The 14419-nt window shown below is 44.1% G+C and overlaps 1 protein-coding gene and 1 pseudogene across 1 annotated transcript in view; both read left to right on the forward strand.

Moving 5' to 3' along the window:
• LOC126235000 (uncharacterized) overlaps nt 1-14419 on the forward strand; it is a 67469-nt gene that overhangs the window by 38444 nt on the left and 14606 nt on the right. The window lies entirely within an intron of this gene.
• On the forward strand, nt 980-1097 carry LOC126212816 (5S ribosomal RNA; annotated as a pseudogene).

Raw genomic sequence — 14419 nt, forward strand, 5'->3', positions numbered from 1 at the left:
AGACACTTGTTACCTTATACGGTCGTTGCCGACCGCAGTGCCGTATTCTGCCTGTTTACATATCTCTGTATCTGAATACGCATGGTTTGCAAGGGTCTGCTTCGTTTATGTGTATCTATTTTGCAATAAATTAGAAAACAGTTGAAAGAGGATTTGCAACCCATGCAGGGAATTAGCTGGAAATAAATTAAATAAACTGACATGGGTGCACGATAACAAAAACGTTCCAGTAAACACGAGTCCGCAGACGAGCCGTTTGTGAGGTAACTGCGAAGGTATGGTTAAGCGCCGTCAGTGACTTCCGTATGAAGTCAGTACGAATGTATTTGAAATGCAAAATTGTTGATCAAGTCCCCATCTAACTGGGTTGAAATTTCATCTGTGGCCTAGTGTAACAAGAGATACAATATTATTTCAGTATGTCACATTTTACAACTTACTACACAATGGCATCTGTTAAAAATGTTCCAAGTGCCATGCGATACAGCACTCCGTCTCTGCAGTGAATTACGAATCTTTCAGACACCTCTGGATCAACTCGTGAAGCTTGACAAGAAAGTACAACTCGCTGTTTCGTTTCTTCCACCGTATCAAAGGGAATGCTGCGCACTTCACTTTTAATATGACCCCAGGTCTGAAAAGTCCAGAGGACTGATGTTGGATGACCTTGGAGGCACGACTTATGCCTGTTTGATCGTATTAGCGCCTTAGATGTTGTACACAGCAGCAAAAATGCTCATGCCCCACCATCCATATACCACATTCCCCAACCGTGTTCCATGGATGAAATTCAAGTCCAGTCAGATGATGACTCATTCGGAACGTTTGCATTTCAAATACATTCGTACTAACTAGGATAACGTCTCATACACAAGTCAGTTATCTGAAAAACGGCGCGTTTGCGGAACCATGCTTGCTCGAATGTTTTTGCCTCTATTATCGCATATTTCTGTTAATTATGATCCACTCTATATATGTAGGCAACGGCCTTGCCGCAGTGGATACACCGATTCCCGTCAGATCACTGAAGTTAAGCGCTGTCGGGCGTGGCCGGCACTTGGATGGGTGACCATCCGGGCCGCCATGCGCTGTTGCCATTTTTCGGGGTGCACTCAGCCTCGTGATGCCAGTTGAGGAGCTACTCGACCGAATAGTAGCGTCTCCGGTCATAGAAAACCATCATAACGACTGAGAGAGTGGTGTGCTGACTACACGCCCCTCCTATCCGCATCCTCAGTGAGGATGACACGGCGGTCGGGTGGTCCCGATGGGCCACTTGTGGCCTGCAGACGGAGTACCATATATGTAGATGAAAACATATAAAATGAACTACCAACAATCGTTCTCCATCGACGCTAGTAGAAGCACAAGACTGAGAAAATCTATTCAGACAGACGTTACACAGCTCAAGACGGACGTGGCGTTATGAAACTTGAGCGAGGGAATAACGTAAAGCGCATTGAGTGCCCAGCCGCTGTCCGCTACGACTGTCGCAACGGTTCAATGCGCCAGTCTGTCCCGTCCAAGGTCGAGGCTTCGAGCTCAGCCGAGGTCGGCGCCCTCGTCGTGCTTAGAAAAACACTGCCGCGTACCGAAAGCAGGGCTGCCTCGCCACTGTGTTCCTTATCCACTCCACTTTTTCGCCTTCCGCTGAGCTCGCTGGGCCGTAAGATCCCTGATGCAAACGTTCTTGGCTTACACAGAGAAAAAAATTATAAGGCGTCCTTTTAGAGGGGTATATTTCATCTGATACGACCAGACGTTTATGATTCACTCCAATAATGTCGAGGTAAGTTCCATCCTAAAGAAAAGTAATCAAATTTATTTTATGTGTGAATTTCGGTTTGGATTTTTTCCTGATCCTTCAAGGGAAAAACATGTTAATGTGTCTACCTGATCCTTACATTTTAATAGTCATCGTATATGCCAGTCACGATGCTAGGAAATACTGGCAAAGCCCTAAATAATGTTTATACAGGGTGGTCCAAATATCTCACGAAATAAGCATCAAACGAAAAAACTACAAAGAAACCTTACAGCTCGATGGCCGGACGAGGATCCGAACCGCTTTCCACCTGTGTCTTGGCATTGCGCCACCAACCTCCGTTTGAGATAAGGAACCCTGATCCAGAAACGATTGCGTCGAAAGTTACGCGCGCACCTTAATTTGTCGTGGAATAATTTTGTTACTGGAATACTATGGAACTCCCAGAATGAGTTTTTCACTCTGCCGCGGAGTGTACGCTGATATGAAACTTGCTGACATATTAAAACTTTGTGCTGGACAAGACTCGAACCCAGTATCTTTGCCTTTCGTGGCCAAGTGCTCTACCTACTAAGCTACCCAAGCACGACTCACGACCAGCCCTCACAGCTTTATTACCGCAGGTACCTCACTGCTTGGGCAGCTCAACTGGCAGAACACTTGCTCACGGAAGACAAAGGTCTCAGTCCAGCACACAGTTTTAATCTGCCAGGAAGTTTCGTATCAGCGCACGCTCCATTGCAGAGTGAAAAATTCATTCCGAAAAAAACCCCCAGGCTCTGGCTAAACTGTGTCTTCGCGATGTCCAGTCTTCCGAGAGTGCTGGTTCCGCAAGTTTCGCAAACCTACCGTGAAGTTTGGAATGTTGAAGATGACGTACAAGCGGAAATAAATCTGTGAGGACAGGTCGTGAGTCGTGCTTGGATAGCTCTGTTGATGAAGCACTTGCTCGCCAAAGGCAAAGCTCCTGGTTTCGGGTCCCGAGCCGGCATACGGCTTTAATCTGGTAGAAGTTTCGCTATTAATCTTGCTTGTACGCTATAATCAAATGATATATTATGTCCGAAGTTGCTAACATTACGAGGGGAATTTGAAATGTCCGTGCAAAAATAAAAACTACTTACGTGTTAGGGATAAACCTTTTTTATTTTTCGACACAGTTTCCTTTTAGACTCACTTCGTCCAACGCTGTTCTAATTTGTTGATCTCTTCCGAATAATAGAAATTGCCCAAGACTGCAAAATAGCTATTAGTTGCAGCAATCACCTCCTCGTTAGAATAAAATCTCTGTCCCGCCAGCCATTTCTATAAATTGGGGAACAAATAGTAGTCCAAGGGATCCAAGTCTGGAGAATAGGGGGGACGTGAAACGAGTTGGAATCCTATTTCCATTAATTTTGCGACCACAACTGCTGGTGCATTGTCGTGATGGAAAAGGACTTTTTTTTGCGGTCCAATCGCCGGCGTTTTTCTTGCAGCTCGGTTTTCAAACGGTCCAATAACGATGAATAATATACACCTGTAATAGTATTACCCTTTTCCAGACAATCGATGAGGTTTATCAATTGCGAATCCCTAAGACAGTCGCCATAACCTTTCCGGCCGAAGGATTGGCCTACGCCTTTTTGGTGCAGATTGTCCTTTGGCAACCCATTGTTTAGATTGTTCTTTGGTCTCAGGAGTATAGTAATGTATCCGTGTTTCATCCAAAGTGACGAAACGACGCTGCGGATTCTTCCTGAACAGCTGCAAACCATCCTTGCAACATTTCACGCGATTCGTTTTTGGTCAAGCGTCAGCAATCGCGGAACCCATCTTGCGGATAGCTTTCTTATGTCCAAATATTTATGCAAAATATTATGTACCCGTTCATTCGAGATGCCCACAGCACTAACAATCTCATTCACCTTAACTCTTCTGCCATCCATCACCATATCATGGATTTTATCAATTATTTCTAGAGTCGTAACTTCCACAAGGCGTCCAGAACGTTCAGCATCACTTGTGCCCATATGGCCACTCCGAAAATTTTGAAACCACCTATAAACTGTTCTAATCGAAGGTGCAGAGTCACCGTAATATTTATTAACCTTCTCTTCAGTTTCCTGAGACGTTTTGCCTTTCATAAAGTAATGTTTAATCACAACACGAATTCTTCTTCGTCCATTTTTTGACAATCACTCGAATTCCTTGATTTACACGAATGCCAAACAAAGAAATAGACCAATATGGCTGAAACTTGGTGTACATTCTTTCCAAAGATGCTACTAACTAATCATGACCTCGATACGCGCCGACGGTGCTATCTCTCAGCCTTTGCACTGACTTTTCAAACGCTCCTCGTATAATGTGGGTAAAATCGACCAGTCTACGAGGTGGCGGTAAGAAACTTCACTAACACACCGCAGATGGCTTGTACTTCAAGCAAGCTGTGAATGTACGATGGTGTCTCAGTTCACTTGACATATCTTGTTCATAAACCTGCGTCTGATGTTTGCTCAAAGGTAGAAGCTGTTTCACGCGAGGGCGTACAAGGCTGGGGTAACCGGGCCATTGACCCGGTGCCACCAGGCTAGAGGGGCCCTTGCACCCGAAAAAGAAGGAAAAATAAATATGCAAAACTTAGTAAAGTCGATCAGTGGAGTGAAACCTCATCCTACATTAAAATAATCATTTAGTCGACTTCAGCTAGAACAAGACGCTATGTTCAGCGCGTCAATGAACTCATAAAAGAAAACAGACATACCACGTAGAGTTACAGGTCACAGAAACGCTGTATTGACTTACGTTTGAAGTGGTTTAAATTTAGTATTACGTTCAGTGATAATACTCTTTGCAAACAGCATTGACAGTTAAGAGTAGTAGAGACCGGAGACAGGTCGATAACAATACCAAGTCATATACAGTCTTTAGACTTCTGTCGAAACAGCTACTCCCACCAGCCTCTGCTTCAAGTGTCTTCATAGAGTGAACGATTAACACTTTTTGTGCCAGATCAGGGAGTAGGCAATGGTGTAACATATCATGTACAAATATTACTGTTACACAGCGGTAAATAATGATGACTACAGTCTCAGGCCTATTGCGCAGAGTTGGCAGCGAGAAGAACCAGCATATTATTAGCAGCTCGAATTCCAGCGATCCCTGCCAATACAGTACTAGAAACCAAGATAAGTTGGGCTCACTGTACTGGGACTGAGGATGCGAACTCCAATGACACAATGACGAAGGTTCGCCCTTCTTATGTATTACGCATATGCAGAAACAACAATTTGAATTCGCATTTCATTCCGTTTGTAACGCAAATTAGAAACAAGTTTTCTGATATAAAATACACCTTAATCTATGAAATTCGTCTTAATCCTTAGATATTCTAATAAAAATATTTTATTTATACATGGGAAATGACTAGTATATGTTTTGAGAAGCACTTCTCCGATAGGAGTTGCTTGACACTCCCTTGACCTTACAGGTCATTACTAATTCTTTTCACAATGGTGACACAGTCGACTTGTCTAACAATGTCTATACGAGGGGATACACAAATCACTTGGAACGGAAATTTTGTACGATAATGTATAATTTGCAGTGCTCCTATTTTCCTGTAATTACAAAATTTATAAAATTAATGCTTCTCCTACACAAACTCCTTCAGACAAACATTGATAAATAGTCTGAATTACAAAATCAAATTACAATGAATATAACTGCATTGTCGACGAGTTCCTTATTCATGAACTGTAGATGCCTGTGAGAATTTATGTTATACATCTGCAGAAAGATGTAAAACATTTTATGCATATGTTTTGGTTGCGACTCAATGGCGGAAATTAGATGTTCGTTGACAGCTTACCTTCCGATTGCTCTCACTGCTCCGTACTCTTACTGTATGTATTTCTCAGTTTACCTAAGAATTTGCTGACTGCAGACGGATACATTCCTGTTCCTCGCCAGCCGCTTCGTCTCAAACTGATGGTAACCAATGTGGTGGGCATCTGCAGAGACCCCTGTATTGATGAGAACTGCGTCACGCCGCGATATATTGTTTACTCTAACAGGTTCAAAAATGGTTCAAATGGCTCTGAGCACTATGGGACTCAACTGCTGTGGTCATAAGTCCCCTAGAACTTAGAACTACTTAAACCTAACTAACCTAAGGACAGCACACAACACCCAGCCATCACGAGGCAGAGAAAATCCCTGACCCCGCCGGGAATCGAACCCGGGAACCCGGGCGTGGGAAGGTACTCTAACAGGACATGAGGAAAATAATCACAACACACTTACGGAAACTATCCAGCAATAATAGCAGGAGCGTTACTACGCTAGGAAAACCGTGGCAAAGTCCCTGAGGATAAGGTGCCCCCGGAAGGGGAAAAAAATAAAGACTAATTAAAATGGGAAGAAAATGTGGAAAAGATCAATAAAATCCGTCACGCGAAGTCTTCCACTATGTTAAATTAAACAATGATAGTTTTGGTAATCACTCCGACAGAACGACATCGCACTATTAAAAATAGGCCATATCACTTTTTTTCATATCAACCGCCTGTGACGAGGAGCTTAAAAATGAAGCACTTAAGTTTTTCAGTGATATTTCTGTTTTCATCACAGCTAACGCTACTAGGAACTGTACTGATAGTCATCCTGATATATCTAACAGAACTTACCACTGTTGAGAAAGCTGATAGATTTAAGAGTATTTAAAAAATACTTAAGTGCTACAATGTGTCAACAAATGGTTATTTGTTTTCGCAATACTGTCAATAGGAGAAAGGTGACGTGAATGGTCACAGATCTGTTTGATCGGCGAGAGACTGTAACAGAAATGTTGAAAATCCTTAACTGGCACAGCTCGAAGCAGTACGCCATACAGCTCTCAAGAAGGTTCTTGGAAATCTCCAAGACCCATATTTCAGTATAGAGACCACGAATCTTCTTCAGCCCCCAACGTACCTTCCTCGCAAAGATCGTGCAGACAAAATTGGAGAATTTAAAGCTCGCACAGAGACGTAGAAGCACTCATTGTGCACACGTTCCATCTGCGAATGGAAAGGGAACAGAGTTTAATGTATGGTTTAATAAGAAGTGTCTTCTTCCACAGTATTTACAGTGATTCGCGGAGTATAGGCGAAGATGTATAAACCTACAACAAACTAAAAGAGCACCAAAACTTGATCGTTCAGAAGGAATGGACCATTTTGCACATACAATAACGAGGAATGTACAGTACTGCTAGATTTCCGAAAAGCATTTCACTCCATACGATCGTATGGAGTACCCAGCGAAATTTGTGAGTGGACCGACGATTTCTTGGTAGAGAGGATCCATCAGGTTACTCTGGATGTAAGTCATATAGACAGATGTTGAAGTAACTTCCGGTGTGCCCCGAGGAGGTGTGTTGGAACCCTTCTCATTCATGTTATACATTAATGACCTTGCAGACAATATTACTATACACATCAAAAAAAGTTTTGCATCACCTCGGTTCCGAGACTTCCGGAACCTTTACAGAAAATTGGAATAGAATCAACATTAACATCATTTCCGCTCTTTCTATTGCTCATGAAAACCACACATTGCATGTTGTAGCACCATACAGAGAGACTTTCAGGGGTAGTGGTCCAGATTTCTGTACACAACGGTACTTCTAATACCCAGTAGCACGTCCTCTTGCATTGATGCATGCCTTTATTCGTCATGGCATACTATCCACAAGTTCATAAAGGCCCACTGTTGGCCCAGATTGTCCGACTTCTCGAACGGCGGTTCTGCGTGGATCCCTCAGAGCGGTTGGCGGGTCACGTCGTCCATATACAGCCCTTTTCAATCTATCCCAGGCTTGTTCGATATGGTTCACGTCTGAAGAACATGCTGGCCACTCTAGTCGATCGATGTCGTTATCCTGAAGAAAGTCATTCACAAGATGTGAATGATGGGGCCGCGAATTGTCGTCCATGAAGACGAATGCCTCGCCAATATGCTGCCGATATGGTTGCAGTATCGGTCGGAGGATAGAATTCACGTAACGTACAACCGTTCTGGCGCCTTCCATGACCACCAGTGGCGTATGTCAGCCCCACATAATGCCATCCCAAAACAGCAGGAAACCTCCACCAGTGTGTCTAAGGCATTCAGTCTGACTGTGTTGCCTCCAAACGCGTCTCCGACTACTGTCTGGTTGAAGGCATGTGAGACACTCATCGGTGAAGAGAACATGAAGCCAATCCTGAACGGTCCATTAGGCATGTTGTAGGGCCCATCTCTACCGCGCTGCATGGTGTTGTGGTTGCAAAGATGGGCCTCGCCATGGTCGTCGGGAGTGATGTTGCTCATCATGCAGACGATTGCGTACAGTTTGAGTCGTAACACGACGTCCTGTGGCTGCACGAAAAGCATCATTAAACATGGCGTTGCTGTCAGGGTTCCTCTGAGCCATAATCCGTAGGTAGTGGTCATCCACTGCAGTAGTAGCCTTTGGGCGGCCTGAGCGAGGCATGTCATTGACAGTTCCTCTCTCTCTGTATCTCCTCCATGTCCGAACAACATCGTTTTGGTTCACTCCGAGACGCCTGTGCACTTCCCTTGTTGAGAGCCCTTCCTGGCACAAAGTGACAATGCGGACGGGATCGAACCGCGGTACTGACCGTCTAAGTATGGTTGAACTACAGACAACACGAGAGGTGTACCTCCTTCCTGGTGGAATGACTGGAACTGCTCGGCTGTCGCACCCCCCCCCCCTCCCCCCCTCCGTCTAATAGGCACTGCACATGCATGGTTGTTTCCATCTTTGGGCGGGTTTGGTTCAAATGGCTCTGAGCACTATGGGACTTAACATCTGAGGTTATCAGTTCCCTAGAACTTAGAACTACTTAAACCTAACTAACCTAAGGACATCACACACATGCCCGAGGCAGGATTCGAACCTGCGACCGTAGTGGTCTCGCAGTTCCAGACTGAAGCGCCTAGAACCGCTCGGGCACTGTGGCCGGCTTGGGCCGCGTTTAGTGACGTCTCTGAACAGTCAAAGGGACTGTGTCTGTAATACAATATCCACAGTCAACGTCAGGAGTTATGGGAACCGCTGTGAAGCAAAACTTTTTTGATCTGTGTAGTAACCTCAGACTTTCCGCATATATGCTGTTCTCTAGAATGAAGTACTGTGCGAAAGAAGCTGTAAGAAAGAAGTGGCACGAATAATCTGTCGGATCTTGATAAGATTTCAAATTGGTGTAAAGACTGGCAACTTGCTTATATGTTCAGGCAGTAAAACTGCGCATTTCACAATACGAAAAAAAATAGTATCTCATGACTTCAGTATCAACGAGTCACAAATGGAACCCATCAAAACAAACATATACCTAGGTGTAACTTTCGCAGAGATATGAAATGGAACCACCACATTGGCTCAGACGTTGGTGAAGCAGGTAGCAGACTTCGGTGCTTTGATAGAATACTAGGGAAACGCAATCAGTCTGCAAAACAGACTGCTTGCAAATCACTCGTGTGAGCCATCCTGGATCATTGCTCGAGTGTGTGGGACTGGTGCCAAATGAGATGAACAGGGGATACTGGACGTCTACAGAGGACCGGCAGCACAAGTCGTTCAAAAATGGTTCAAATAGCTCTGAGCACTGTGGGACTTAACTTCTGAGCTCATCAGTCTCCTAGAACTTAGAACTACTTAAACCTAACTAAGCTAAGGACATCACACACATCCATGCCCGAGGCAGGATTCGAACCTGCGACCGTAGTGGTCGCCCGGTTCCGAACTGTAGCGCCTAGAACCGCTCGGCCACAACGGCCGGCGCACAAGTGGTAACAGGTTTGTGTTGCACATGGGAGAGTAGCACAGAGATGCCGAAGAACGGAACCAGCTGAGACTTGAAGACAGACGCGAACTATCCCGAGTAAGCCTGCTTACAAAGTTTCAAGGGCCAGCTTTAAATGACGGTTCTAAGAATAAACGAGATCCCCCTACATATCGCCCCTATAGGGATCGTGAGGGCAAGATTAGATAATTAGAGCGCGCGATGGCATTTAAACAGTCGTTCTTTTTGCGCTCCGTACGTGAATGGAACGGGAAGAAGCCCCAATAACTGGTGTAGTAGAAAGTGCCCTCTACCATGCATTTGACAGTGGTTTGCAAAGTATGAATGTCCATGTACATATCTGTTGTCCTGACTACTTAATAAGGTCTCCAAACACTGCACCTCTGTCCCTGTGAATTTATGGAAAGCGTACCACAACAAAGCTTGTTCGACGAGGAAGAACTCTTGTACGGACAAAGTGCACTGCCATTACCAACGTGCGGCGACGGCTGAAGATTCAAATACAATAACAGGCACAGAAAGCTAAATCAGATCATTCAGTGCCGCACACAAAAAAATGGTTGAAATGGCTCTAAGCACTATGGGACTGAGCATCTGAGGTCATCAGTCCCCTAGACTTAGAACTACTTAAACCTAACTAACCTAAGGACCTAACACACATGCATGCCCGAGGCAGGATTCGAACCTGCGACCGTAGCAGCAGCGCGGTTCCGTACTGAAGCGCCTAGAACCGCTCGACCACAGCGGCCGGCTGACTCACAAAAATCGCAGGCACGCGGAACTGTTTGTTTCAAAATCCCAACAGTATTCACACACAGCAAATATTCACAAATTGCTAGACATGGCGGCGGGAGCTGTATTCATGGAAGGGCCCATTAAATTGAGTCACAAAAGGAGTCCTAAGAATTTGGCGACAACTAAACCGAAGAAGAAAATAATCATGGCTGTTCGGAAAGTAAGGTCTGATCGGCCGCATAATAGAAACCACAGCGAAAATCAAAAATGTTTTATTTGCAACAGTTAGCAACACCTTCCAATATTTCTCTACATAGTGGCCGCTCCGACTGAGACATTTGTCGTAGCATTCTACCAGCTATCCAATACCTCGTCATAGAAGGCAGTCGCCTGTGCTTTCTGCCAATTCTCTATGCTGATCTGCAGCTTCTTGTCTGTGCCAAAATGCTGTCTTTATAGCCAGCGGTTCATGTAAGCAGAGATGAAACTCAGGGGCCACGTCCAGGCTATACAGTGGGTTACCAAATACCAAACACTTCCCATCGAAAACGTTGCGGGAGCGTCATCATTGCCCCTGCAGTGTGCGGCCGAGAATTGTCACGAAAGTGGAAATGCATGACAGTTATGTTGGCGGGAGACACTATTCTCTAGGCATCTTTACTTACTCACTATGCGCTCAGAAATGAAAAGAACGACGTGACACGAGCGACGGGCATACTAAAGACACGGTCCAACACATCTATGCAAAGTTTTATCGGATTTTCAACGTAGTTTCCATTTCGCGATCGATAGGACCTTACCTTCCGAATAGCCCCCGTAACTAATAATGTCCATTAGAAAAATATCACAGGTTGGTGGTAGACCCAACTCTACTAAGTACGATACAAAGTATCGCTTTTCAGACTCATAAACAATCCAAGAAATGACAGTCGCCGTCTCCCACGAATTGAAACAACTGGTCTCTTCTGCTGCTAATCGAAAAGAAGGCAACAGTGAATGGTCTATAATTATCTAAAGAACTATCAGGAAAGAAATAAAGCTATTAGTAAGCAAATTAAGAAACGCAACTATATCGGAAGACACGAGCTGGTAGCCAGGACGAATGCACAGATTAGGAAAACAAATCGAAAGAAGCATCATTCACCCATCATATCCCGTAGATCCCCTCAACAGGGAGAATCTTCAGGAATATGGAACGAGTCAAGATAAGACTTTACCAAAGAAATCATAGAGACTTAATACGTATTTTGTATTAACAATAAACTATCACTGTACTATACTGCTTAATGCTAGTCATACGCATGCCAGCTAAATTTAATCAAGTGAACTGAAATGAAAGTCGCTACTTTGAAAACAGCTGTTGTTTACCTCCTATTAATAGCTTAATATTTACTCAACTATATTAGTATTTTTCAAAGACAACAGTTGTCTATACCTGCAGATATCGAGTTCTGTTTACAGCACATTACTTCTTTTCAGGAAAACACTTGCTCTACTGGTAACAGAACGTTTCAGTATTTGAATCTATGTTCAGTTAATTTGTAGAAAAAGAGCCTGATGAGAGATGTTTTCAGTTTTCCTTAGAATTTGTAGTTATTATCGGTTTCTTAATTTATACGTATTAGACGGGAGCTTGTTGGATTTGTTCCCACGAAAGTACGAGGGCGGTTCAGAAAGTAACCTCCGATTGGTCACAGTGCGGGTTGTGGGGGGAGTAGCGACGCCATCTGTGCGTTCACGCACTTAACAGGTCAGTCGGCATCAAGCCGTGGTCGAGTGAACTTCGTACCTGCGCTAGTTTAGTTTTTGTGGCAGTTTGAAATGTGTGCTGCAATAGAAAACCCCGCCTAATGTGAAGTGCGTGCTGTCATAAGGTTTTTTACAGCCAAAGGATATTCTGCAGCAGCTATTCATCGTGAGCTTTGTGCCGTGTACGGACCAAGAGTTATGAGTGAAGGAGTTGTCCGTGAATGGGTAAATTTATTTAAAAGTGGACGAGAAAACGTTCATGATGAAGAGAGGAGTGGTAGACCATCATTGGTGACTGACGAACTCGTTCAGACAGTTGATGCAAAAGTTCGTGAAAATCGACGTTTCTCAATGTCGGAGTTGTCTACTGGTTTTCCACAGATTTCTAAGACTCTCTTGTACGAGATAGTGACAGCAAGATTGGGTTACCGTAAGTTCTGTGCACGATGGGTGCCCAAAATTCTTACCGACCACCACAAAACTCAAAGAATGGCCTCTGCATTAGACTTTCTGTCACGTTATGAGGACGAAGGAGAACCATTGTTAAACAGAATCGTGACCGGTGACGAAACCTGGATTAAGTACGTGAACCCTGAGACAAAAGAACAATCAAAGATGTGGGCACATTCAAATTCGCCTACCAAACCAAGAAAAGCCTCGCAAGATTTTTCTGCCAGAAAACAGATGGCAACGGTGTTTTGGGATGCCAAAGGGGTGTTGTTGGTTGAATTCATGGAACGTGGTACGACCATTAATCAAGACGTGTACTGTGAAACAATAAAAAAGTTACGACGGGCTATACAGAACAAACGCCGTGGTATGCTGACTTCCAGTATCGTGTTTTTGCACGATAACGCCCGTCCTCACTCTGCTCGCAGAACAACGGCCCTTCTTGAGTCCTTCAAGTGGGACGTTATCAACCATCCACCTTACAGCCCAGACCTGGCGCCAAGTGATTATCACCTCTTCATGCATTTGAAGAAATGGCTCGGATCACAGCGGTTTGATGACGACGAAGAGCTCAAAGATGCGGTCACAGGCTGGCTCCAGGCACAAGCGGGTGATTTTTATGCAGAAGGAATTTCAAAGCTTGTGAAGAGATACGATAAGTGCCTCAATCGCTATGAAGACTATGTAGAAAAATAGTGCAAAGATGTAGTTGTAAGATGTATATATTAAAATATTTTTATTTAACTTGGTGTATTTTTTTAAATCAACCGGAGGCTACTTTCTGAACGGCCCTCGTACATAACTCTATTTGAACCTTAGAACAGGAGGCAAAGTCTACTTTCGTGTCTTATATTGTAACCGTGTAGATCACAGATCAGCTGAAATAAATTGTAATTAGCACCAACAACAATAATTAAGGATTAAAAGTATTGGAAACTGACTGTAAAAATTCTAAGAACCATAAAGAGAGCTTCTGCAAGATGTGCTGTTTGACACCTAATACCGATATCACACTATACTTAGGTAAAAAGGTTATTTTGTGCGATGATCATACTTGTATCTGGCACAAGAATAAACAGAGTTGCATCTCAAACATCTCACTCCAACATTTTAACATAGAGATGAACGAGGTCTTGTTCAGGATGCATAGGTTCAGCCATACGCGGAAACCTGCGTTTTACTGATGTAATAATGGAAAAGATTAAATGTGCTGGAGGTAAACAGACTGAGTCACGAAAAAAACTAAGTAAAAAAAAGATCCTACAGTACTACAGACAAGGCCTTGTCGCAGTCGATACACCGGTTCCCGTGAGATCACCGAAGTTAAGCGCTGTCGGGCGTGGTCGGCACTTGGATGGGTGACCATCCAGGCCGCCATGCGCTATTGCCATTTTTCTAGGTGCACTCAGCCACGTGATGCCAATTGAGGAGCTACTCGACCGAATAGTAGCGGCTTCGGTCAAGAATACCATCATAACAACTGGGAGAGCAGTGTGCTGACCCCATGCTGCTCCTATCCGCATCCTCCACGGCGGTCGGATGGTCCCGGTAGGCCACTCGCGGCCTGAAGACGGAGTGCTTACAGCACTACAGCGATCCTGAGTGTACTACTGGGGATGCTAAAATGTGATTCGTACACAATGTTTCAAGACGACTTAAATCAAATGGATTACTCCTTAATGCAAATAAAAACAGTTGGACTTGATTTTAATATCGTTAAAACAGAACTCCATTGTCGTATGACTGAATGAATGATAGTCGTGTTGAATTTGTTAATGAAAACGAATTCCTCAGAGGTTCCATCACTAACACAGTCACTTGGAAACGCTACATTGACATAACCAATGCAAAACAGTAATGTATGTTTTATAGTCAGATCAATAAGAAG

This window comes from Schistocerca nitens, chromosome 1, assembly GCF_023898315.1.
Source record: "Schistocerca nitens isolate TAMUIC-IGC-003100 chromosome 1, iqSchNite1.1, whole genome shotgun sequence".
NCBI classification, from domain to species: Eukaryota; Metazoa; Arthropoda; class Insecta; order Orthoptera; family Acrididae; genus Schistocerca; species Schistocerca nitens.